At 45.4% G+C, this 17,793-nt stretch overlaps 1 protein-coding gene across 5 annotated transcripts in view; it reads right to left on the bottom strand.

Annotated features, from left to right (window-relative positions):
- COL14A1 (collagen type XIV alpha 1 chain) overlaps window positions 1-17,793 on the bottom strand; it is a 430,812-nt gene that overhangs the window by 280,312 nt on the left and 132,707 nt on the right. The window contains exon 1 of one of the 5 annotated variants that reach the window (XM_068237963.1): window positions 17,111-17,270. The exons of the other annotated variants lie outside the window; for them this stretch is intronic. The gene's annotated coding sequence lies outside the window, so the exon portion shown is untranslated. Of the gene's footprint in view, window positions 1-17,110; window positions 17,271-17,793 lie in introns of those variants that run through there. 5 annotated transcript variants of the gene reach the window in all.

The following is a 17,793-nucleotide window of genomic DNA, read 5'->3' as shown; positions in this document are numbered from 1 at the left end:
AAACCTCCTCCATACCACTGTCTCCTCCCCTCCTGAACAACCAGAATCTTCCTTCATACCACAATCACAGTGTCTCCTCAGCTACCCCCACCAGAATTATCTTCCATACCACAGTCTCTGTGTCTCTAGTGCCCTGACCTGCCAGCGTCCACCTCTATGTCTCAGAATCACTGTCTCCTTCCCCCTGACCAACTAAAGACCTCCTCCATACCACATACTCAGTGTCTCCTTCAACCGCTGGCCAACCAGAATCCTCCTTCATATCACAATCACAGTATGTCCTCGAAAACCAGAATCCCCTTCCTTATCAAAGTCTCTGTGTCTCTGCTAGTGCCCTGGCCAGCCAGAGTCTGCCTGTATATCTCAGGATTACCACCTCCTTACCCCCAACCAACTAGAAACCTCCTCCATACCACAGGCTCAGTGTCTCCTCCCCTCCTGGCTAATCACAATCCTCCTTCATACCACAATCACGGTGTCTCCTCAGCTACCCAACCAGAATTCTCTCTGTGACTCTAGTGCCCTGGCAAGCCAGAGTCCAACTGTATGTCGTCCAACTGTATGTCTCAGAATCACTGTCTCCTTCCTCGACCAATTAGAAACCTCCTCCATATAAAATTTGATGAAAAAGATTATTTTTCTTTTCCAACATGCCAGCAATACTGCTTCCCTCTGCCCAGGCCAACTCGAATTCCCTACCATTGCATGAAAAAAAATCCTCCCCATAAAAATCAAAGGACAAAACCTGAAAAATTGAAAAATGCAGAATCAGAATATCAGACAAACACAGAAAATCACATGCAGGATTTGAATGGATAAGTGTAAAAGCTACTTAAGTGAATCAGCGCTCCAGTGAACGTTTGTTCCATCTGGGCCAATACAATTACTCCTCCATGCCACAGTCCTAGTGTATTATCTGTCTTGGCCAATAAGATTCCTCCTAAACACCACAGTCCAAGTATATTCTTTGTTTTAGCCAATAAGATTCTTCCTCCATACCACTCTCCCAGTGTATTCGGTATCTTGGCCAATAAGATTCCTCCTCCATACCAAAGTCCCAGAGTATTCTCTGTCTTGGCCAATAAAATTCCTCCTTTGTACCACAGTACAGTAAGTACAGTACATTTATTGTCAGTGCAACGGAATTTGATGGTGATTTATAAACCAATAATAATAATTGCAAGGGTTCCATCATGTTTCTAGTTTAATCCCACTTTAAGTTTGACTATGTTTGTCGCATGTTTGTTTCAGGTGGGTGGTTCAGACACATATATGAATGATCAGCAGGATTCCAGCAACTGGTATTGTTTAAAGGAAAGAAATATGGAAGCCTCCATGTCCCTCTCATTTTAGATGTCCTTTAAAGTGCAGGTTTTTCCTTCTTGCAATCTGTTGTGACCACCTTTGCTTCTCAAAATCTTCATTGCCTTTGACTGTTTGTGTGGGGGAGGAAGTCTCTTAGCCAATATTTTTGCTCTATAAAGTGTCCCTTTTTCTGGTTTCACAAAAGAGGTGTGGTGATGTTCAGAGTGGTGGGAAAAAAATAAAAAATAGTATAGAACTCCAAAAATTGGAATATCGTGCTCAACTCCATTTATTTCAGTAATTCAACTTAACCACCCTGGCGTTCTGATTAAATCGCCAGGGTGGCTGCGGGAGGGTTTTTTTTAAATAAAAAAAAAACTATTTCATGCAGCCAACTGAAAGTTGGCTGCATGAAAGCCCACTAGAGGGCGCTCCGGAGGCGATCTTCCGATCGCCTCCGGCGCCCAGAATAAACAAGGAAGGCCGCAATGAGCGGCCTTCCTTGTTTCGCTTATATCGTCGCCATAGCGACGAGCGGAGTGACGTCATCGACGTCAGCCGACGTCCTGACGTCAGCCGCCTCCGATCCAGCCCTTAGCGCTGGCCGGAACTTTTTGTTCCGGCTACGCTGGGCTCAGGCGGCTAGGGGGGCCCTCTTTCGCCGCTGCTCGCGGCGAATCGCCGCAGAGCGGCGGCGATCAGGCAGCACACGCGGCTGGCAAAGTGCCGGCTGCGTGTGCTGCTTTTTATTTCGTTAAAATCGGCCCAGCAGGGCCTGAGCGGCAGCCGCTGGCGGTGTTGGACGAGCTGAGCTCGTCCAGACCGCTCAGCTGGTTAAAGGTGAAACGAATATATGAAATAGACTCAAAAATGCAAAGTGAGATATTTCAAGCCTCTATGATTAGGGCTTACAGCTTATGAAAACCCTAAAATCAAAATCTCAGACTATAAGAATATTGTGAAAAGGTTCAATATTCTAGGCCAGTGATCTGCAAACTTGGCTCTGCAGCTGTGAAGGAACTACAAATCCCACAATGCATTTGCCTTTGCGAATCATGACTGTGGCTGTCAGACTCCTCCAATGCATTGTGGGACTTGTAGTTCCTTAACAGCTGGAGAGCCAAGTTTGCAGATCACTATTTCTAGGCTCAAAGTGTCAGACTGTAATCAGCTACTTCATCCAAAACACCTGCAAAGGGTTCCTATTTCACATATTAGTATGAACTTTTAATGAAAACCTGTGACTAAAAAAGTTCCCCTGGGGGTACTCACCTCCGGATCCTATTGAGGCTTCCCCTGTCTTCCTGTGTCCCACGTCGGTCTCGCAGTGCCTCTTCGAACAGCGGGGATGTAAATATTTACCTTCCCGGCTCCAGCACAGGCGCAGTATCGGCTCTCCGCTCGGAGATAGGTGGTAATAGCCGATCGCTGTCGGTCCGCTCTACTGTACAGGCGCAAGTCTTCTGCACCTACGTAGTAGAGCAGACCCGACGGAGATCGGCTATTTCCGCCTATCTCCAAGCTGAGAGCCACAACAGCGCCCCCGCTGGAGCCAGAGAAGGTAAATAGCTTGTCGAGCCAGGATTGCGGGACGCTTCTAGGGAGCCAGCGCTGGATTGCCTGAAGCTACAGGGATTGGGGAAGCCTCATTGGGACCTTCCTGAGGTAAGTACCCCCAGGGGACATTTTTTAAATTACAGGGTCTCTTTAAGTTGAATTACTGAAATAAATGGACTCTTGCATGATATTCTAATTTTGGGAGTTTCCCCAGTATGTTAGGTGTTCTGGTGTGAGGCACCAGCCATGGCACGGGCCATCAAGTGTCTAATGGTGAACACAGGCCCTTAAGTGTCTAATAGTGAACACAGGCCCTGAAGTGTCTAATGGTGAACACAGGTCCTCAAGTGTCTAATGGTGAACACAGGCCCTCAAGTGTCTAATAGTGAAAACAGGCCCTGAAGTGTCTAATTGTGAACACAGGTCCTCAAGTGTCTAATGGTGAACACAGGCCCTAAAGTGTCTAATGGTGAACACAGGTCCTCAAGTGTCTATTGGTGAACACAGGTCCTTAAGTGTCTAATAGTGAACACAGGCCCTGAAGTGTCTAATGGTGAACACAGGCCCTCAAGTGTCTAATAGTGAACACATGCCCTCAAGTGTCTAATGGTGAACACAGGCCCTGAAGTGTCTAATGGTGAACACAGGCCCTCAAGTGTCTAATAGTGAACACAGGCCCTGAAGTGTCTAATGGTGAATACAGGCCCTCAAGTGTCTAATGGTGAACACATGCCCTGAAGTGTCTAATAGTGAACACAGGCCCTGAAGTGTCTAATGGTGAACACAGGCCCTCAAGTGTCTAATAGTGAACACAGGCCCTGAAGTGTCTAATGGTGAACACAGGCCCCCTAGTATCTAATGGTGAACACAGGCCCTCAAGTGTCTAATAGTGAACACAGGCCCTGAAGTGTCTAATGGTGAACACTGGCCCTCAAGTGTCTAATAGTGAACACAGGCACTCAAGTGTCTAATAGTGAACACAGGCCCTGAAGTGTTTAATGGTGAACACAGGCCCTGAAGTGTCTATGTAATGGTGAACACAGGCCCTCAAGTGTCTAATGGTGAACACAGGTCCTCTAGTATCTAATGGTGAACACAACAGGCCCTCAAGTGTCTAATAGTGAAGTGAACACATGCCCTCAAGTGTCTAATGGTGAAAACAGGCCCTGAAGTGTCTAATAGTGAACTCAGGCCCCCTAGTATCTAATGGTGAACACATGCCCTCTAGTGTCTAATGGTGAACACAGGCCCTCAAGTGTCTAATAGTGAACACAGGCCCTCAAGTCTCTAATGGTGAACACAGGCCCTCTAGTATCTAATGGTGACCAGAGGCCCTCAGGTGTCTAATGGTGAGCATGGCCCTGTCTGGCCTTCTCTCCTCATGGCTTCATCCTCTGCTGTCAGCTGCACAGAGATGAATGAAAGTGCTGAGGCCTCCAAACATCCACCCACCTCCCACACGGGCCGGGTGGATTCTTCCAGCTGTACCTCCGGGCCAAAACACTTCTTAGAAAGGAATTCTTGAGAGAGAGCTTGTTTCTCCCCCTCAGGTAGAGCCATAAATACATGCCACCTAAGCCAGCAGGAAGGAGAGCGGGATGGAGATTGGAGTACTAACCTCCACTAATCTCCCTCTCAGATAACGGGAGGATGAAGCCCCCCCCCCCCAGCGCAGGTGACAGCCCCGAAACAAAAAGGTAATCCTGGCACAACACAGATAAAGTTGTTTGCCGGAGCCCAACCTGTGCAAACAACAGATCTGAGACTGCCGCTGCTTTAAAGCCCAGCTAATGTGGCAATAAATATAAAGGCAGAACATGGGGGCAATAAAAATATAACCGCAGGGAGGGTAAAATGAACATTAACTGTTATAATTTAGCTTCTGCTGGGCTATGGGATTTAAAGGACTAGAGCACTTGAGAACAGTTCTTCAGATAACTTCAGATTAACTCCTGATCACCAATGTAATCATTATATTTTCATTACTCCCCACAAAGAGATTTGACGGCTTATTATTTCCAATTAAAAAGGAACCTTGGATTGCGAGTAACTTGGTGTGACAGTGTTCCGCAAAACGAGTAAAATGTTTGAACAAATTATGACTTGATATACGAGCCAAGTTCAGCTATGGGCTAGTTCACACCAAAAACCACTAAGCTTAGTTGCAAACGTTTAACGATTTTCAGTAGCGATTCCGAGAATGTCCCTAGAGATTTTCTATTGATGTCTAGCCATTTTGGAGTGTTTGGGTTTAGCGAAATTGTAGTTCTTGTGGCAAAACAGGAAGTACACTTTGACTTGGAACTGGACAGCTTTTGGCAAAAAATGCTTTGGAAAATCACTCTGTTCAGCCATTTTTAAAGTGATTTTACAGTGCATTACAGTGATTTTTCCTATACTTTATATTAAAGGAAACCAGACGACAAGTCTTCAAAGTTTTATACATACCTGGGGCCTCCTCCAGCCCATACACGTCAAACTCCGGCCCATGGGCCAAATATGGCCCTCGAAGCCATCAGATTTGGCCTCCCAATGGTTTCCTCACTTTGCATTATGTTTGGCCCACTTTAGACCACCAGGGAAGCTATACTGGAGGTGAAGCCCTAGATCACCAGTGAAGCCATTTGGGAGAGGGTGGGGGGAAATAACTAGACACCAGGGAACTGTTTAGGGGACATAGGGGGTCCACTACACAATAGGCAACTGTATAGGAGAGGGGGCCACTGGACAACAGGGAACTGTATGGGGAGGAAGTGAGGACCACTAAACACTAAAAACACCAAGAAGCTGTATAGGGGAGGGAGGACTACCAGACAATGGGAACTGTATAGGGTAAAGAGGAGGGGCACTACACACCAGGGAACTGTATAGGGCAAGGAGGAGGGGCACTACACACCAGGGAACAGTATAGGGCAAGGAGGAGGGGCACTACACACCAGGGAACAGTATAGGGTAAGGAGGAGGGGCACTACACACCAGGGAACTGTATATTGGAGGGAGGAGGGACACTACACAGCAGGGAACTGTATAGGGTAAGGAGGAGGGGCACTACACACCAGGGAACTGTATAGGGTAGGGAGGAGGGACACTACACACCAGGGAACTGTATAGGGTAGGGAGGAGGGGCACTACACACCAGGGAACTGTATAGGGTAGGGAGGAGGGACACTACACACCAGGGAACTGTATAGGGTAGGGAGGAGGGGCACTACACACCAGGGAACTGTATAGGGTAGGGAGGAGGGACACTACACACCAGGGAACTGTATAGGGTAGGGAGGAGGGACACTACACACCAGGGACCTTTATAAGTGAGGAAGGTGGCCACTAGACATTGAAGTTGGCCCGTGACTTGGTCCCAGTGTTCAATTTTGGCCCACTTTGTATTTGAGTTTGACACCCCTGTTCTACTCCCATCCGCACGGTTCGCTCCCACGCCGCCGTCCTCAGTCTTCTCCGTCTTCTGCACTGGGTCCCGTAAGTTCGGCCAGCCGCGGCCAGTCTGCGTAAGCGCAGTGTGCTCTCTCAGGCAGAGAATAGTACTGGACCAAATAGCGGCGTTTCGCTAGGTGTTGGCACTAATGGGGTCAGGGCCAGGCCGAGGCTGTCATTTATCCTCCCATCCTGTGTGGTAATGTGTGCACTCCCCATGTAACATGTGGAGGTGAGTGAGTCTGTGCTGCATGCACTCTGTAACACTGCAAGGGTCTGTGTGTGTGTGTGTGTGGGGGGGGGGGGGGGGGTTGGTGTTAAATTAGGCTACAAGCAGGGGCGTAGCAATAGGGGTTGCAGAGGTAGCCACTGCATCAGGGCCCTTGGGCCAGAAATACAGTATTAGCTCTCTATTGGTCCTGTGCCCATAATAATCACCTCTATAGATACTTTGAATAGTGGTAATCATTAACAAACTGCTCCCCATCCCCTTCTTGCTCCTCTGACACTGTAGCTGCCATTGGCAGGTTTTGGTGCGCCGTATCAATTGCTATGTATTGGGGGGCCCCATTGTAAAACTTGCATCGGGGGCCACAGCTCCTTAGCTATAGAATTGAAGAGGGTTGGGGGATTGGGGGGGCACAATGGCAGTGAGGAGGGGGGATTAGGGGGCACAATCTGACTACAATACTTTATGTGCTTTTCCCAGTCCCTTGGTGATTAATTAATAAGATTGTACTGTATTTCTTATGGGTAAATCTGCTTTCATAAAAGAGAGCTTCGCACTACAAGCATGTTTCCAGAACAAATGTTATGCTTGTAAACAAAGGATCCACTGTATTCCGTTACAAGAAAACTGTACCACTGACTGTACAGCAGCCCAACTGTGCTTGTGTGCAACAGAATTAGGTGTGTGATTGACACATCAGGTCTGACATTGTCATGTGTAATCCATTTCCCTCCGGTGTTCAGATCACTGATCATCAGACACAGCACAGATATGAGTATTTCTGTCACACGCAGCGATGGGCAGAAGTAGAGAGACTGTCAGAGCAGCAGGCTGACCCACAGCTAAGCTAGTGTACAGTGATGGACAGGTGCAGAGTACTGGTAAAGAGGAATTACATGTAAACTACAGGCAGCCAGGGGAACTCTGAGATCTATTCAGAGAAGTAAAATCCATTATGGAGTATTCCCTAATTGCAGTACAGATGAGATATACTGTACATGTATTACAAAACATATATGTCTTTAAAGTGGCCCTGTAGTGGCATAATCCTGCATCAACTCAAAAACATTTGCATCTCATTGACCATCCCTAATAATAATGTAACAATAAGGTTCTAATAAAGTTCTGTCAATCCACATTTGGGAATGATTCTTTTTAGACTGATTGCTTATCCTATTCCCATGCGTTATTCATTGCTTATGATATTCCCATCGCGTCGATCAGATCAGTCGATTGCTCAGGAAATAGGACCGTTAAAGGTCACCTTAAGGCCTGGAACCCTCTAGAGCGCTTTTTTGAGCGTTTAGGGAGTGCTTTAAATCACTAGCGATTTCCCTAAACGCTCTGCCGATGTAAATCCATGTAACAAATTCCACAGTAGCAATTGAGATTAGCAAAATCGCACTCGCAGGACATGCGGCATTTTGGTAGCATTTGCGCTTCAATGTAAAGTATTGGAGCGTTGGCAAGTCGCTTATGAATCGCTGCACATAGCATTTGTGTGCGATTTTAAATTACTGCAAACTGTAAAAAAAAATTCTAATAATTTGAAAGGACCAATCAGAATTAAAATAGCTAATCGCAAATCGCTATCACAATCGCTGCCAAAAAGCTGACACTTTTTAAAATCGGTACTAAAATCGCCGGAAAACACTCATGAAATCGTTTAAAAAACGCCAGCATTTGCGCTAGCAATTTGCGATCTGTAGTGGGTTCCAGGCCTTAGAGAGGTATTTTGCACGGTTTACCACTTATTGGAATTACATCTAAATACATCCATCCCTTGCCTGAAATTGTCTGTTTTTAAAAATTGTTGAGAACAGATTTTTCTGCTTAGTATCCCCCGTTGTGTCAGCAGAAGCTATTTCTTTCAAGAAAACCCATTCATTGTCTCTAGAGCAGGGGTCTCAAACTCAATTTACCTGGGGGCCGCATGAGGCAAAATCAGGATGAGGCTGGGCTGCATAAGGAATTTCACAATCGCGGCACATCCCCGTCTCTGCTCGCCCCTGTCACTCTTCCTTCACAGAGAGGGGCGGGGAGAGGCGGCGATCCGCGTGGCGATTGATGTCAGGAGGGCAGAGCTGAAGCTAAAAGCCGGCGGATTGCCCCCCAGGCGATTTGGGGGCTCTGCAGCCCTCGTTTAGCGGCGAGGATGCGGCGGATTACTTGGGAGCACTGAAGTGAACTATAAGGAAGCTTTTGCCGGCGAGGGCCACAAAATATTGTATCGAGGGCCGCAAATGGCCCGCGGGCCGCGAGTTTGAGACCCCTGCTCTAGAGCTATCCATTCAAAAAGAGGAACTGTAGTGAAAATAACATAATAAATAAAATTTGTTATTTTTTACAATAATTATAGATTATTTAGTCAGTGTTTGTACATTTACATTCTGAAATGTATCACTGGTGGTGATCTGTATGGAATGTTCGGTACTGAGAAATCTATGCACAGACAGAGATACTGCTGGCTTTGCAGTTGGAAAAAAACTTTATTTCCATGGCTCCCAATTGTCCCTCTTTCGGAGGGACAGTCCCTTTTTGGGAGCCCTGTCCCTCTGTCCCTCTTTTGTCCCTCTTTCAGGACTTTGTCCCCCTTTCTATATAAATATATATATTTCTCTACTAAAAATGTGTTTGATTGACTCCAAACTTTATTCCCATCCTTTAAATTGATATATTACTCATTTTAAAATGTTACTATGAACGAAAATGAACCAGGATAGAAAGGACCAGTGTGGTTTGAATTATAAAACAACATATTTTTCTTATGAAATTTTTATGGTCTGCGTGACTAGAGGCGTGGCAGGGGCGTGGCCAGGGGTGTTTCAGGGGCGTGACTTAAGTGTCCCTTTTTCTCATCTCAAAAAGTTGGGAGGTATGTAAAATGCAAAAAGGGTTCACAGACAGCAAAATGTCAGGACATCACACTGTGGGAGGGGGTTTAATGGGAAACTGGAATAATAATCTAACTTCATTGCTTCACTAATGTAAAACTATCCCATTCCAGTTCGCTGCCATGTGTCCGGGGTGCAGATAGAGCTACTCCTGAGCTTCTGAGGCCTCGCTTGAGGCTATGTAAGTGCTGCAGCAATTAAAGTTCCCCAGTAGCCGGTCTACTACTTACACAGTCCCTCAGACAGTCATAAGGATCATTAAAATACTCTGCTGGCAGCAATTCAGTACAATGTGCAAGAGAGGTGATTCCCCTGCAAATATCATCTGGTACAACGCACAGCAGTCACTGGTAGAGCATTATGTACACGAGGCTACAAAATAACAGCCCACTAATGCTTAACATACTAGTAGAGTTTTGCTTTATTAAAGCAATAGACGGGTGCCAGTCATCACCTCATCAGCAATTGTTCATGGCAAAGGTGATGCCATAATGCAAGTCATTACTTTATGCCTTTGCTAACTGACCAAGCTGTGCATCAACTACCAGGGAAGTAACCAGGGCTGTGGAGTCAGAGTCGGACCAACTTTGGGTACCTGGAGTCCGTGTTTTCATAAACTGAGGAGTCGGAGTTGAGTCGGATAATTTTTGTACCAACTCCACAGCCCTGTAAGCAACCCCTGAAGCTACGGGTAGAGGCCCAGCAGTGAGGGGGGGTTGTGCGGGGTGGGTGAGAGCAATATCTGGCTACCTATACTGGGGGGGCTACGCCTGGCTACCCATCCTGGCTACCTATACTGGAGGCTACACCTGGCTACTTATACTGGAGGCTACACCTGGCTACCTATACTGGGGGCACCCCTGGCTACTTATACTGGAGGCACCTCTGGCTACTTATACTGGAGGCTACATCTGGCTACTTATACTGGAGGCTACATCTGGCTACTTATAATAAAGGCTACATCTGGCTACCTATACTGGGGGCTACGCCTGGCTACTTATACTGGAGGCTACACCTGGCTACCTATACTGGAGGCTACATCTGGCTACCTATACTGGAGGCTACATCTGGCTACTTATACTGGAGGCTACATCTGGCTTCCTATACTGGGGCAACATCTGGCTACCTATACTGGGGGCTACATCTGGCTACCTATACTAGAGGCTACATTTGGCAACCTATGCTAGGGTATTTCTGGCTACCTATACTGGAGGCTATATCTGGTTACCTATACTGGGGGCACCTATACCTAGCTACCTATACTAGTGGCACCTCTAGATACCTATACTGGGAAGGGCTACATCTGGCTACCTATACTGGAGGCTACACCTGGCTACATATACTGGGGGCACCTCTAGCTACCTATACTGGGAAGAGCTATATCTGGCTACCTACACTGGCGGCTCCTCTGAATCAGAATCGTGCCTCGTGAAATAAAAATGATTCTGGAATTAGATTTAGCACAGTTGACCAGGGTTCGAATCTCGGCTCTGCCTGTTCAGTAAGCCAGCACTAATTCAGTAGGAGACCTTTGGCAAGTCTCCCTTACACTGCTACTGCCAATAGAGCGCGCCCTAGTGGCTGCTGCTCTGCTCTGGCGCTTTGAGTCCGCAAGGAGAAAAGCGCAATATAAATGTTATTTGTCTTGTCTTGTCTTGTCTTGAAAGTAATACAATTAAAATAAAAACAACGCAGATTTTTACAAAACAACAGATATGTAACAAAAGATAGGAAGGCCCAGAACCTCCAGCTCGATTTGAGCCGACTGAAGAAGCTTTGGCCTGGGTGGGAGTGGTTGCAAGCAATTTTCCTTACTATAGAGTGCAGTCTGGTTTTGTAGAGGAGGTCTAAATTGGCGTTTTCCAATAATTCTCTCTGCTGAACTGATGACCCTCTGAATTTTGTATCTGTCGCTGGCAGAAAAGTCAGCATACCAGACCAGGATCGACGAGCAAAGGACAGACTCGATGGTGGCAGTGGACAAGTAGAAGGCCCTTAGAAGTTCCTGAGCCATACCAAACTTCGTTGGTTAGCGAAGGAAGGAGAAGCTTTGCTGCGCCTTTTTCTGAGTTGACGGTGTTGGCCCTCCAGGTCAGGTCATCAGAGATGGTTGTGTTCAAGAGGCAGACACCAGGCAGAAGAGCCAGCTTACCAGACCAATAATCCAAACATTTGTATAGTGCTTTTCTCCTGTCGGACTCAAAGCACTCAAGAGCTGCAGCCACAGGGACACGCTCAAGAGGCCACCCTGCAGTGTTAAGGAGTCTTGCCTTGAACTCCTTACCTAACCAGGATTTGAACCCTGGTCTCCCATGTCAAGGGCGATGTTCTTAACCAGTACACTATCCAGCCACCAAGATGGATGAGCAAAGGAAGGATGGACAAGTTTAGGAATAGCCTGTTCTCCCTGTCTACCTATGAGGGGGGTCTCACACTCTCTAATGATATAGCCACAATGTTCAGAATAGGAGTGGCTTCTTAGTTGTGTCTTGAAATAAATTTAGAATGCACAAGGAAGTGACAATTTTTTTGAATAAGTGGTTGGTATCTACATCTGGCTACCTATCCTCGGGGGGGCAGCATCTAGCTACCTAATACTGGCGGCTCGGACTGTGCATGGGAGCAGCTGACAGGCAGGTAATTCACCGCCATTCAGCCACCCGTGTGCATGAAGTCTTAATATGGTGATTCTGACTTCAGACCCCCCATTTTCCATTTTCTTGTGGGCCATTTATATAGACATGAATATAACCAGGAAGACTCTCCAAACATTTTTTAGATAGCTTGATTTGCGCGTGTTGCCATTGGCTCTGCAGAGCGGCCTCCTGCCAGTTGACTTTCCCACTATTGCCACTTGCCAGGTCTAATAAACTGGAATGTATCTGCAATTTCCCCATGTTTATAAACTTGGAATGCACACATTTCTATTGTGTTTCAAAGGCGGCTCTTTAGTAAAGAGTAATTTAAAACCATCACTGGACACACACAAACACACACGCGCATACACATACACACACACACACACAGGCACACACACACACATACACACACACACACACACGCCACATATACACACACACACACACATACATAAAAACACACACACATACACACACCTATACACACACCTACACACACACACACACACATACACACCACAGACACACACACACCACACATACACACACACACACATACATAAAAACACACACACACATACATAAAAACACACACACAGACGAATACACATACACACACACACACGCGCGCATACACATACATACACACCACACACACATTTATAAAAACACACACACACATATACACATACACACACATACACACACACATATACACATACACACACACACATACACACACGCATACACATTTATAAAAACACACACACACATATACACATACACACACACATACACACAAACACAAAAACAACACACATACACACACACACACCACACATACACACACAAATACTGTACACATAAATAAAAACACACACACACATATACACATACACACACATACACACACACATATACACACACACACACACGCATACACATTTATAAAAACACACACACACATATACACATACACACACATACACACACACATATACACATACACACACACACACACGCATACACATTTATAAAAACACACACACACATATACACATACACACACATATACACGCATACACATTTATAAAAACACACACACACATATACACATACACACACACATACACACAAACACAAAAACAACACACATACACACACACACCACACATACACACACAAATACTGTACACATAAATAAAAACACACACACACATAGACACATAGACCCACACACACACACAGACACACACAATCAAACACACACACACAGACACACACACACCACACATACACACACACACGCATACACATAAATAAAAACACACACACACACACACACGTTTACACACAAACATATACACAAACACACCCATATCATGAGAATATGGGAACACACAGTGACTGAGAGTGGCTAGCAGTGTCAGTGATGCCTTGCAGCACTAGAGTCCTGGGTCTTAAATTTCAAAGAACTTAAGCGATCCTTTAAACATGGACTAGATTTTTAAATCAATTGTTTGTCGTTAGGCAGAAAAATGTTTGCAACCATTGCCTGGGTCATATAACAGCATAGTGATGATTTCTGGATTAGCAAATGAGTACTTGTGCTGTTGACCCTGAACGCAGCATCCATGAGAAGAACTTATTTTCAATAAATGCAAGATAACCTGGATGTACTGAAGAGGAAGATCCTCACTGTGAGTGCTGCATGCGCATTACTGCAATCATCAGCATTCACTACAACCCCCACTGTGGTCTGATGTGACCCAAGCAAGGGTTTCAAACTTCTACCACTTAATAAGAACTACATTTTTTTAAAATCCAACAACCCCCTTTTATGTCTGTTAACCCTTTTACTGGCATCAAACTCCTAATCCCCCTAATGTTAAACCCTTCCTAACGTCTACCCTCCCCCCTAATGTTAACCCCCTCCTGATGTCTTACCTTAACCTTCTAACTCTAATTACTAATGCTAACCTCTGCCTCCCAGATCCCCTCACCCCCCTAATCTGCGCCTGACCACACTCCAATTAAACTGGCCAATACACAGAGGTACAGATTTTCACACCATCTCTATAGAACTTTAGACACAAATAGATCTATGAAAAAAATAGCTACACAAATTCCTTCAGATCTGCCCGTCGCTGAAGAATTGTCTGATTTAAGTACCAGTCAGGAGACAGAGAACATTTTACACTGACTGCCACACACTGCAATGCCTGGCACACACCATGCAGTATTCACTGCAGATCCTATTTGAGGGAGTGATCAGATCGATAGTCAGATCTGACATTGATCGGATATAGAAGAAAGCTAGCACTGCACATGCGCATCTATGCTGTTTTTTTTTTTGGGGGGGGGGGGGGGGTTCAAATATCAGGAAGATTTCTATTCATTTTTTCAGATTGGCTATCGATCAAAAATTAACCAAAAAGACATACACACGGAGCGATAGCCAGTATTTCGATTCCAGCATGTCGAATCTGCTTCTGATCAAGAAAGAAATTGATTATGAACGTGAGATTGGTCGCTGGCAATCAGTTGACTGTATATTAGTTTGATCGACTTGATCATTTTCAATCGGGAATATGATCTGAAGTGAAAATTGCATGGTGCCTTAAAGTGTACCAGAGCTGATGAAAGGTAAAATATTTATACATACTTGGGGCTTCCTCCAGCCCCATAAGCTCTAATCGCTCCCACGCCGCCGTTCTCCGCTGCCTGCAGCTCCGGGTATCGGGTCCCATCACTTTAGCCAGTTGGTGTCAGTCTACGCAGAAGTGCGCCCTCCTTGTATCTCTCCAGCAGCTGCTGGAGAGACACGCAAACAGCGCACTTCTCTTACGCCAGACTGACACCAACTGGCTGAAGTGATGGGACCCGATACCGGAGCTGCAGGCAGCGGAGAACGGCGGCGTGGGAGTGATCTGAGCTTATGGGCCTGGAGGAAGCTCCAGGTATGTATAAAACTTTTACCTTTCATCAGCTCTGGTACACTTTAACAATTACATTCGGTTAGATTCAACAGCTGTGATGCAGTCCCTATAAATCAATGGCAACCAATAGGTGTCAATGGTAGAAATTCCTGAATTAATCAATAGCGGATATATAGTTTTTAAATGCCTGGAGCAATCTCAACTATCTGATGGAAATGGGTTGCTCTGTGTGAGATTATTCATCCCTAACTGATCAATCAATTGTTCATATTGATCATTGAAGTCAATTCTTCCTAAAATCGAATGACAAGTGTATGTTTTTTTTTTGTTTGTTTGTTTGTTTTATAGGTAAACTTTATTGTTTTCAACCTTAGAGATAAAGTAGGCTGGTGCTGAACACTAGTTTGCAACTTATGGTACTTTTTTTATATGTAATGTAATAATTCTTCAAGCTAGTTTCAGTCACTTTGCGATCACATTGTCAGACCGACTGTGCACTTTTTTCAGTTTTGTTGTATCAAGGCAGAATGGTGGCGCAGTGGTTAGCACTCTTGTCTTGCAGTGCTTCGAATCCCAGCCAGGGCATTATCTGCAAAGAATGTGTATGTTCTCCCCGTGTCTGTGTGGGTTTGCTCCAGGCACTCTGGTTTCCTCACAAAAATATACAGAGAAGTTAATTGGCTTTCCCTTAAAATTGGTCCTAGACTACGATACATACATTGACATATGCCTATGTTAGGATTAGATTGTGAGCCCCTCTGAGGGGCAGTTAGTGACATGACTATGTACTTTGTAGAGCGCTGTGGAAGATGTTGTCGCGATATAAAAAATTGCAGTTTAGGGCTGTTTTCCGCTACAAATAGCACAATGAAAGCGCGGTTCATCACAATTTGCAATCAGGCCAAATTGGATCAAAATCGAATTGCACTACTAGAAACGTGCAACCAGTATTCACATTATAGGGCCATTCTCCTTGCGCTTTGCGGGCTGCAAACAATCCGCAAATACAGTAAAGTGCGTACAGTAAAAACAGCCCTTAAGAGAGTCATCAATGTGCTTATTTATTTAACAGATTAGATGACCGATTGAAATCGCGATAAGGAGTTTTGGTAAGTTTTCATTGGTCAGGTGGTATGTTGTTTGGTGTCTGCACAGTTCTATGTCTATGGTGCATCAAGCAGTACTAAGATAGAAATTTGATATCATTATTGTTATTTAGTATGTATATACCGCCGACATCTTCCAAAGCGCTGTACAGAGTATATCGTCTCATCACTTAACTGTCCCTCAGAGGAGCTCACGATCTAATCCCTACCATAGTCACATGTCTATGTATGTATCGTGTAGTGCATGTATCGTAGTCTAAGGCCAATTTATGGGGAAGCCAATTAGCTTATCTGTATGTTTTTTGGGATGTGGGAGGAAACCAGAGTGCCCAGAGGAAACCCACACAGACATGGGAGAACATACAAACTCTGTGCAGATAGTGCCCTGGCTGGGATAGAAATGCAATCAATACATGCTCACATTTCTCCTGGAACCTTACCAAGATCTGGTGAACATTGCCCACTGCTCCCTAGTCGGTTGTCTGCAGATTTAGGCCGTTACCGACCCCCGCATGGCTGGCTGCACACAGGTACACAAATAGCCAGATTCTGTGCTGGACCTGGCTGGAGAAAAGTTACCACTAGGGACTTATTTCGGAATCCAGAAGCGGTCCCTATAGCTCAGGTACATCTTGTATCAACAGTGGTGTAGCTAAGAAGCCGTGGGCCCCAGTGCAAGTTTAGCATTGGGGCCCCCCAAGCACTCTATACATGACAATTGATACTACACACAAAAACCAATCAAGGACACAGTGTCAGAGGTGCAAAAAGGGGATGGAAAACTATGTTAATGATCACTACTGTTCTAAGCATATATATGGTAAGTGAATATTATCAGCACAGGACCAATACTGTTAATACTGTGTTTGAGGGGTGGCCCCTCCAGCCCAAGGGCCCCGATGCGGTCACTACCTCTGCACCCCCTATTGCTACGCCTCTGTGTATCAATGCATCAGCTACACATCAAGCAGTGATCCCCAGCTATAAAGTAGCAGAAGGCAAAGCTCACCTGTAGAACCATCAGGATGTGGCCGAGTTCAGAATTAGGTCCTGGGAAGTGTTAGCAAAGTTCAGACAAACTCCCTGATGTTCTCATTTGCCTCCTGTAGTCCAATGTGCTGTGTGTGTCCCAGCCAGGCTCCCAGTTGCTGCTGCTGCTTGCTCAGCACTTGATCTGATAGCAAGTGGAAAAGAGGGAAGAAAGGCGGCCAGGCAGCCAATTATGAAAGAGAAGGTGGATGAAGAAAAAGCCCCTCAGCTAATCACTGACAGTCAAATCTCTCCACAGCCCCTCCTTTCCCAGCTACCTTCCAGCACTGAGTGATGGGAGCTGCCACACACTGCTGCTGGGGAGATCCTGCCTGCTGTGTGCTCTGCTCTTATGTGTGTGACATGCTGGAGGCATCCTCATCCTGGAGGGGAGGGCGAGATCACCATAGGAGTCCTGGAGAGGAAGAATGGGGAGGCTGCCATTGCTAACTTCTTTAATGGACCTGAACTCTTGCACAGGACAGAAGGGAAACAGAGAGAAATGCACACTGGATGTATTTAGAGAGTTTAGCCTTACACTAATCACCACTGTAATTTTATCTAACAAGATCATATCAAGTATCATATATATATATATATATATATATATATATATATATGATGTTTCAAGAATGATTGATTGATTAATTGCATTAAGTTTTT

The sequence above is a fragment of the Hyperolius riggenbachi genome, chromosome 5 (assembly GCF_040937935.1).
Source record: "Hyperolius riggenbachi isolate aHypRig1 chromosome 5, aHypRig1.pri, whole genome shotgun sequence".
In the NCBI taxonomy this organism is placed as follows: Eukaryota; Metazoa; Chordata; class Amphibia; order Anura; family Hyperoliidae; genus Hyperolius; species Hyperolius riggenbachi.
The sequence above is the reverse complement of the archived record's forward strand: the minus strand, read 5'-3'. Positions and strand labels throughout refer to the sequence as shown.